The sequence below is a fragment of the Onychomys torridus genome, chromosome 6, assembly GCF_903995425.1.
Source record: "Onychomys torridus chromosome 6, mOncTor1.1, whole genome shotgun sequence".
NCBI classification, from domain to species: Eukaryota; Metazoa; Chordata; class Mammalia; order Rodentia; family Cricetidae; genus Onychomys; species Onychomys torridus.
This window is the reverse complement of record NC_050448.1, coordinates 120,274,341-120,284,895: the sequence shown is the minus strand read 5'-3', so window position 1 is coordinate 120,284,895 and position 10,555 is coordinate 120,274,341.

The following is a 10,555-nucleotide window of genomic DNA, read 5'->3' as shown; positions in this document are numbered from 1 at the left end:
GAAACAGAACGTTGGGACAGGGAGAAGGAGGAAGCATGAGGCATTAGCCACTGGCTGTGTACCACATGGATAATGACAACATTAAAGATTTGACCTGAGATTATAAGAGGAAGGAAAATGTGAGCTAGACACTCAGTTATCTGATTAGGGCAGAGAAGTCTGGGAAAACGAAATACAGACAGACAGCAGTCTAAATGACAGATTGGTGATGGTTATACAGTAGACAAAACTGTTCTCTGGGGATGAAAGACTTCTCACGTTTGCCCCAGCTTTTAGTGCTAGCAAAGAAAGATGAAAGTTCAATGGAAGACGGACAAAGGTAGTAGATGCCAGCTTCTAAAAGACTATCAACAGAGCATAGGCTCAGCAACTGAGAAGACCCCTAAGCAGGCAATGTCGCCTTGCATGTTACTCCCAGAAAAAGCTACCCCCAAAATGTTTATTTGTCTTTGTTTATCTGCTATTAAAATATATTTATTCTAAGAAGTACTGAACCTGCTGAATCATTTATTTCAAAGTTTAAATCCAAAGACACTAATGAATGAAAATTCAGATGAATTTTCTTGTTTCTATGAACCAAGATTCTTTAAGACACTGGACACTAACAAAAACAGAGAGAAACTGCCCCATCAATGGGGGGTCCATCAAGGTGAGATCTGTGTTTAGTCAGATTTCCCTGGAAGACTCGCATTTTGAAACATTAGATAGTACTTAAGTAGAAAGCAACAATTTTATGGGGTGAATAAACTAGGCTCTCAGGACCCTGGTGTAGTTGCAAATTCAAAAGTGAAATCTGAGAAAGCAGGTATCACAAAGGGAGAAGTTCACAAGTCGACACCTTTTCATGTTTGGATGAGTCTCACGTTACACAGGAAGTTTGTGGGAGAAAAATGGCTGAAAGGCAAAGAGCTGGAGAATATTCAGCTACTGCCTCATTCTGGGGAAAGGTGCCGAAGACTCTGCTGCATCTGTTGGGAAAGGTGGAAATCACACTGGGTTTTCTCTGGCCACAGCAGAGACCATGTTACCTAAATAGATTATACCTTAGAACTGAGGGCAAATCCTCAATCTTCTCTGAAAAAGCCTGATACCAAGGCTCTCTGGAAACAAGATGACTGACTAGTAATTAAACCAGCACTAGAACAGAACTCTAGAAAATTATACATACAATCCTGCGCGTGCGCGCACGCGCACACACACACACACACACACACACACACACACACAAGTGAAACATACCAGTAAGGAGTAAATTTGTTGGTAGAAGTAAAACAATTCTCTAGATCTGGAAATAGATGACAATGAGATAATAACTATTATAATGATGATACACTATCAGAAAAGAAGAAGAATTTTGAGAAAATTTTTAAAAAGAAAACAGTAGCAAACAAAAAACTTCCACCAGGGAGCTAGAGCTGACAAACACTTTCAGTGAAATAGCTGGACACAAAATTAACTCATGAAATCAGTAGTCCCTCTACATACAAATGACAAATGGACTGAGAAAGAAATCAGGGAAACAACACCTTTCACAACAGCCTCAAATAATATAAAACATGTGGGTGTAACTCTAACAAAGCACATGAAAGTTTTGTATGATAAAAAGTTCAAGTCTTTGGAAAAAGAAATTGGTTGGGCATGGTGGCCCATGCCTTTAATTCCAGCACTCCGGAAGACAGAAACAGGTGACTCTCTGAATTTGAGGCCAGCCTGGTCTGCATAGTGAGTTCTAGGACAGCTGCGGGGGAAACTCTACCAAAAAAAAGGAAGGAAGGAAGGAAGGAAGAAGAAAAAGAAAGAAAGAAAGAAAGAAAGAAAGAAAGAAAGAAAGAAAGAAAGAAAGAAAGAAAGAAAGAAAAAGAAAGAAAGAAAGAGAAGAGAAGAAAAAAAGCTGAAAAAAACAGACAGAAGAAAGAAAGAGAAATTAAAGAAAATATCAGAAGATGGTAATATGTCCCATGTCCATGAATTGGTAGGATTAGCCTAGTAAAAATGGCCATCATACCAAAAGGAACCTACAGATTCAGTGCAATCCCCCATCAAAATCCCAACACAATTCTTCACAGATCTTAAAAGGACAATTGTCAATTTCATATGGAAACACACACACACACACACACACACACACACACACACACAGACACACACACACCCCAATGGAATCAAATTGAAGACCCAGACATAAATCCACACACCTATGCACACCTAATTTTGATAAAGAAGCCAGAAATGTACACTGGAGGGGAAAAAGCATCTTCAATATATGGTGCTGGTCAAACTGCACTTAGAAGAATACAAGTAGATCCATACTTAATCACATTGCACAAAACTCAAGTCCAAATGGACCAAAGACCTCAATCTAAAACCAGATATACTGAACCTAATAGAAAGTGGGAACAGCCTGGAACTCTTTGGCACAATAGAAGACTTTCTGAGCAGAATACCGATAGCACACGCACTAAGATCAACAATTAATAACAGGGACCACATGAAACTGAAAATCTTCTGTCAGGCAAAGGACACCATCATTTGGAGAAGGTGGAAGCCTAAGGTATGGGAAAAGACTTTTACCAACTCTACATCCAATAGAGGACTAATATCCAAAATATATAAAGAACTCAAGAAACTAGTTATCAACAAAACAGATAATCCAATTTTAAAATAGAGTACAGATCTAAACAGAGAATTGTCAATAGAGGAAACTCAAATGGCTGGGAAACACTTAAAGAAATGTTCAACATCCTTAGTCATCAGGGAAATGCAAATCGAAATGACTGAGATTCTGTCTCACACCTCTTAGAATGGCTCAGATCAATAACACAAATAACAGGTCATCCTGGCAAAGATGTGGAATAAAGGGATACAGACACAAAGGAAATGAAATGAGTATGTTGAAGAGATATCAGTATCATATCATGTTTATAGCATCATTTACAATAGCCAAGATATTGACTCAACCTACCAGTCAACAAACAAGCTGATAAAGGAAGTACGATACATATAGGCAAGAGAATACTGTGGCCATAAAATAGAGAAAGTCATCTGTGGCCACACAGATGACCCGGAGAAGGTTACATAAGAGAGTCAAGCCAGGCGAAGGAAGAAACATCCTGCACTGAGGTCAAAAGGCCTCGTTCATATGCAGAATCTAGACGATTGCTCTGCCATGAAGTAAAGAGTAGATCAGTGGTTACCAGAATTTGGAGATAATGGAGAGTAGATAGAAATGAGACAATATTAGCCAAGGATATAGAATTCTGGATAGATAAGAATTCTATCAACATATCCAGAATAGGTAAATGTATAGATATAGAAAGTAAACAATTGACCTTGTGAAGTCTGGGCCTTGGAAGAGAGGGCCTGGTGTAGCTGAGGGGAGAATGATTTCAAATTGTCTTTTTTTAAAGATTCATTTATTTAGTATGTATACAGTGTTCTGCATGTGTGTATCCCTGCAGGCCAGAAGACGGCACCAGATCTTAATACAGGCATGGTTGTGAGCCATGGTTGCTGGGAATTGAACTCAGGACCTCTGGAAGAGCAGCCAGCACTCTTAACCTCTGAGCCGTCTCTCCAGCCCTCTAATGGTCTTTTGGGGAGGTGATAAAATGTTGTATAGTTGCTTGTGGTAATAGCTACACAAATCCTAAAAAACTAAAGCTCCCTAGATTGTACAGTTTAAAAGGGTGAACTGTGTAACACATGAATGTCTCAGTAAAGCTATTTTTGAAAAGGAAATAAAGAGATGGTATACAATATAAATTTGGGTGTACCCTGCCTTACATGTTAGGATCTGTGAATGTAGTATATGGAGAATTAAGGCAGACATGAAATCTGAGAAGTGGTGAGATCAGAGAGAATTTCCCTGTGTGTGTTGTAGGAAGCAGAAGCATACAGATCAGACATGAAGACAGAGAAGAGATAAAATAAAAGTTAGGGACACAGGTCACAAGTTTATGATGACAGAGAAGCTCTTGGGAACATACATGCTGGGAGGAGACTGCAGTTTGTCCCTAGGGACTAAAAGAAAGAAATTCCTGCTCTACAAACCCCATGTGCCCTTCTATTGGAATGCTCCTATCTGCAGGACGGTTCCTGGGATGGGTGGAGAGGGGCCCAGATGGCGGCTAATTTTACTTCCCTCTTCCTGCTGCAGTCTGTTGAGTCTTATCAAGAAGCCACTTTGGAGAATACTTCTCCCCCAATAATTAAAGAGCAAACAGAAAACAAATTAATAAAACAGAGATTTGACTAGTATGGTTAACTGACATGTAGAAAAATATACCCAACCATTGTAGAATACACATTTTTTTCAAATGCATTTGAAGTATTTTACCAAAATAAACATGAGCTGATGAAAAATTCAAGTCTCAACAAATTTTAAAAGGTTTAAAAGTCTCCAACTATGGACTACAGGAACAATGTAATCACTAAAGTGTTTACCACGTGAACATGAGGCCCAGAGTCTGAATTCCTACCCAGCACCATTGTGGACCATGCTTCTAGCTACCGCACTGTGTATGTGGGCTGGGAAGACAGGAGGGTCCTGGAGGCTCTCTGCCTAGCCAGTCCAACCAAATCTGTAAGTCCCGACTCAGGAAGAAACCCCATCTCAAAAAGCAAAGTGGGGCACAGTCAGGAAAGACACTGGATGTCAACTCTGACCTTCATACACACATACAAGTCACAGGTGCATATAAATACCTAACATCACACATACTGGCAAATAAATTAAAAATCAATCTCCAAGCATGTTTTCCAACTACAATGGAATTACAAATCAACAAGCGATCAGTTGGAGAAGTCCTGAACGTTTGGAAATTAAGCAGTATACCTCTGTTTAATTGATACTCTAAAAAGAACTCAAAATTAAAATTATAAAGTATTTGGAAATAAACGATCATTAAAACATGTGATTTCACAATATAGATGATGAAGGTACAAGAATGGAATGAAACTTAATTAACTAGAGGTAATCATACGAACTATTCCAGAGGATGGAAAAAGAATCCTGACTTCTCAGGATACATGAGAAGCTGGAGCAAGCGTGGGATTACTAGCTGGCAAGGCATTACAGGAAGGGAAGCCCATACCAGGCTCTCACTTGGACACAAATGCAAAGATCCTACTGAAATACCAGTCAATTTAAAAGAATACTACACCCCAGAAAAGCAGAGTTTATTCTAAGATGCAAGAGTGCTTTAACTCTGCAAAGCCAATCAGTGGAACCTGTACTGCCGGAGTAAAGAGAGAAATGAAATGGGAGCATCATCATAGTAGAGATACTCAAATGTCTGACAGCATTCAGGACTTCATGGCCATTTTTATGGTTGGATGTGACAAAGTCTCACACTCCAGCTCAGACTATCTTGGAAATCACTATGCTGTAAATCTGCTCTTGAGTTCCTGGCAGACCTCCTCCCTCCGCCCACCAAGTGCTGGGATAACAGGCATGAGCCACCATGCCAACCTTGTTCATGATTTTAAAAATGTATTTTTGGTAGACTTGAAGGGTAGTTCCTTAATAAAGTATAGTTAACTATAAAATATCTCTGGTAATAGTGTGCTTCATGATGATATATGGAATATTTTCTGAATGGTTGCTCTGAGGTTGGGCAAAGCAACAAAAAGATATCCATTCTTTCTATCTGTAATAAGCACTACACTGCAGGTCCTTGCTAGTGCATGAAAATGAAATGTCAAGTGATACCAGATTTTTGTTTGTTTGTTTGTTTGTTTGTTTTTTCGAGACAGGGTTTCTCTGTAGCTTTGGAGGCTGTCCTGGAACTCGCTTTGTAAACCAGGCTGGCCTCGAACTCACAGAGATCCACCTGCCTCTGCCTCCCAAGTGCTGGGATTACAGGCGTGCGCCACCAGCACCCAGCTATGATACCAGATTTTAAAAAATAAACACATCACAAATCACAGGATCATACACATATACCCACAACAAATCTACAAATTTCTAGAAACAAGCAAACTTATCAAGAGCACTGAATTTGGGGTCGATATATAAAATTGACTTATTTGTGTATAGCAGTAAATAATTATAAAATGAAACTATAAAAATACCATTGACAGTTCCCTCCCAATGAGACATCCTAGACATAAACACTTGTTGAAGATGCTATGAGCGGCAGTGGTAATTCAAACAACCACCACTGCAATGACATTTGACAGTAATGAAGAGAGAGTCTATTAAACTCCACTGAGGACAAGTAGGGATTTAAAACCAAGGAACAAGGTGAGTTCAGTACTGAACACTGAAAGAAAGCATAAAGGATAAGGAGTTTCTGTCCAAACTCACTTCACAGAATTGTTGCTGACAGCTGGCCAAGGAGATAAGATATTGAGGTGAAACACATGCCAAGCATGGGATTTTTCCTCAACTATCTTAGGAAATTCAAGTTCAAACCAAATCCTACAAGGAAAGAACCACTCATGGAAAAGGCTGGAGATTCTGACTAGAGTGTTGGTCAAAGGAGAGTTTGACACTCCCTAAGACCCAACAGTTAAGATTTTAAAATACATGCAACTGAAATCAATGCTTCTATCTGTGACAACTTTAGTCACATCAGCCCCAACTGGAAATAATACAAAAGTCCAACAACAGCAAATGGGAAATGAACTGGAGCACATTTTCACAATGGAATATGATAGTAAGAGAATATATCACTGCCACTTAAAACCACGTGGCTGAACTTCACATAGAACATGCTGTGTCACAGTGGCCAGACACAAAATTTCATAACCTGAATTCATACTCATGAGACATTCAAAACCAGGCAATGTTAACCAATGTGACAATCAGTAGAAGTCAGACAGTAATTGTCATCTGAGTGCTTTGCCTCAGAAAGGAGCCTCCTAGAAGGCAGAAAATGTTCCATGTTTGGGAAAAGATTACCCCTAGAGAGTTAACTCCCTACACTGAGATTTGTGTTGTTTGATTCATAGAGCTGGCTTAGAAAGCCAGATCCCAGGTGCCATGTTGTAGTGCTTTATCTGAGCCAAGGCCTCTGCATGCAACAGGCCACTGGTGGGTACCATAGAGTGTAGAAGAGCAGCCACAGCCTGTACAGTGGTGGGCATGCCAGGGTAGGCCCTTGACCTGGCAGAAGCTTAGAAGAGTGTCCTAGGTGAAAGAACAGTGACAGGGGCCAGCTGGAAGGCCTGAACAACCTGTGAGGGCACAAACACAGACTGAGACCCTCTCACAGGAACCACTGTTGTCAAGAATGCAGCAAGAACAGTGCGGCTAAAGGCTCCACTTTGGCTCCATTCTAAGTGCAAAGGTAGAGGGAGAATAAACCTGTATCTTGTTTGCACATGTGGGCGTTGCTGTCTGTCCAGCATGAACTGCAAGGCACAAGCTGACAAATAATTTATTTGTGCAAGTAGTAAAATACTACTTAAGAACTTATCGAAATAATTAAGAACACATGGGCATGTGGGTGTTTAAAAATCATATCAGAAAAAAAAAATCAGGAACTTACCAAGCACATCAGATGAATGAGATGCAACACTTGGACGGTGATGTAACCATGGAACTGTTGTCTGATCATCCAGGACATGTGTCAAGGGACAGAAAGACAGAGAACTCTTGACTATTCCCCAGGGGCTTCAGCTCAGTAGTCTCTACTGTTTGACATAATCCACTTTAATTGCTGTTTGTCCATCCATCCATCCATCCATCCATCCATCCATCCATCCATCCACCCATTTGTATAACTAAACCTGGCCTGTGACTCACCTCAAAGGTCCTATACTTCAGTGCCTCAGTATGGTGATATTTTATTTGTGTTGAAATGTGATTTTATTTGTATGTTAATAAATAAAGTTGCCTGGGGATCAGAGCTAAGAACAAGCCATTATGCAGAAGTCTGGTAGTGGTAACACATGCCCTTAATCTGATCACATGGCAGGCAAAGTCTCTGTGTGTTCAGGGACATAGCCAACTTGGTGACACATGCCTTTAATCCCAGTACCAACCATACAGACCTGGAGGTCTGTATAGATAGGCAGTGATGAGGCAAGGAGGTCATGTGGTTGGGTTTAGAACCAATGAGAAGGCAGAACAGAAAGGAAATAAAAAGAACACAGGAAGAAGGTCTCTCCCTCAGGAGAAGGATGTCAGGGAGTAGTAAGATAAGGTGGTCTTAAGCTCTTGGCTACTGCTCTGCATTTTAACTCTTTTAACTCTGCATTTGCTTCTGTGTTTCTTATTTAATAAGACCGTTTAGAATTACATCTACAGCTCGGTGTCTACAAGCTCTTCAGTAGGGTTTGTCAGCATCTTGTCTAAGTATCTTTTGTGACTCTTCTGCCTCTTTAGCAGCCTTCTGACTCTGCCTTGAATGAGACTGTTTTGTTCTCTATGTATCCTCTTTAAATCCTTGGTAGTTGTTCTGAAACACATACCTATAGGTATATATTACTATGTGAAGTGCAGCATGTGATCTGAGAGTTAACATTAGTAATTAAGATGGGCATTCCAGAACTTGTGATTGTTGACAGCCATAGTCTCAAAAAAAAAAAAAAAAAATCGGGACAACTTGATAAACTGTATCCAGTGGAACTGATGTAGCCTGTCAATCTAACTCTATTGATTAACTTTTGACATTTCAGAAAGACACAGATGAACCTGTCTATGGTTTTAATAGCATACCCACAATAACTGTCCTACTTCACACACTTTAGGCAATTGTAATTAGTCATCAACTTGAGATTCTAGGAATGACTAAACTTGCCTTTGGTCTCAGCTTGTAGACAAACAGACAGACAGACAGACAGACACACACACACACACACACACACACACACACACACACACACACACACAGCTGCAACCTCTTTATTTAGTATTGGAACAAAACATAATGAGAATGAATCTGAGTAGTTTAAAAAGTGGCTCATCGTAGAGAACATTAGATTCACCTTAGGGAACCTTCAGGTTTTCTTGCTTCCATGTGTCTGCTAGACTCTCAGTCACTTGCTCACCTTAGTCATCATCCACTACTTATAGATCCAAGTGTCCCCACCACCTCAGATCACTCTGACATCTTTTGCAATTGCCATCTCCTTAAACAACAGGAAGGTTCTTGAAATACAACTGCTGGAGGCATTGGGTAACAAACAGACTGTCCAGTATCCAGTAGATCACATGTTGGAGATGAGCAAGAACCAATATTTACCCTTACTCCAGTGATTGGTCATTTCCCGGCATGGTTTCTTAGTCCAGCCACTTATAGGACATGAACCCAAGGCAGGGCAGAGACAACTGTAGGCTGGCTTGCCTGGTCTCCCCCTGTATGGCAATACAGTCAAATCTTTTTCTGTCCCACCAGCCAGCCCCAAATAACAACACAGAGACTTCTTATTAATTACAAAAGCTTGCCCTTAGCTTAGGCTTGCACCACTAGCTCTTATAACTTAAATCAACCAGCTTTTATTACTCTTTGTTTTACCATGCGGCTTTTTACCTTTCTTTCATCTTGCATCTCCTGTTTTCTCTCCATGTCTCCTGGCATCCCCTCTGCACCTCAATTATTTCCTCCTCTTCCTTTCTCAGAAATCCCACCTGTACCTCCTGCCTAGCTATTGGACATTCAGCTTTTGATTACACCAATCACAGCAAATACACCTTCACATGTTCAAATACCTGCAACATTCTCCTTTCATTGCTTCCCATCCCTCTGTGACTCAGTTTCCTTTCCTTTAGATGAAGTTAACACTCAAATAGATCCTAAACTTACCTTTGGGCCTTTTTTTCTAGGGAAAATAAGCAAACCTGTAGTTTGGAGACAGAACCTGTTTCTTTACATGATTGAGTGTGTGTGTGTGTGTGTGTGTGTGTGTGTGTGTGTGTGTGTGTGTGAGAGCGCTTATGCCAAGGCATATATATAGAAGTCAGAGAACTACTGGCAGGAGTCTCTTTTGTTCTTTCTCCATGAGAATTCCAGAGATCACACTCAGGTTGTCAGGCTTGAGAGCAAGTGCCTTTCTTTATGCACAGTCTTCTCTCTGGCTTGGATCTACACTTTGTATTTGTAGGCATGACGAATGCAGTCATCCTTTCCTACAAACATGTACTTTGATCATCTGGACAATCACTTTAAACCTCTACTTTAATTCTTCCTTTTTGATTGTTTATGAGCATGTTAGCAGTAAATACTAACTTAATTGTTATGAGCCAAATGTCAAAAAAGAAAAAAAAATGAACAGACAAGGTTAAATTCATGCTTTTGTCTATCTGAAGACCAAATTAAGTTTGGGTAAAAGCTATTTCCAAGTAATTTGAAGTCAGGAACATGGTGGGCCACTTTGGATTTTCATCTGAAGTTTGGTGAGCTTGTAAGAATCTATGTGGTAGCTGATCCTCCATAATTTATGCTTTTCAGGGTGGCATTTAATTTCAGCAAAATAAGTTCATGTTGTTGGTTTAAACTTTAATGACTGGTAGGAGATGTGTGGTAGGGAAGCAATGTGGTACTGAGAGAACTGGAGGAGATTTGTTTTGAAAAATAAGATCAAAGTTTTACCTTTTCTCCCTAGTATA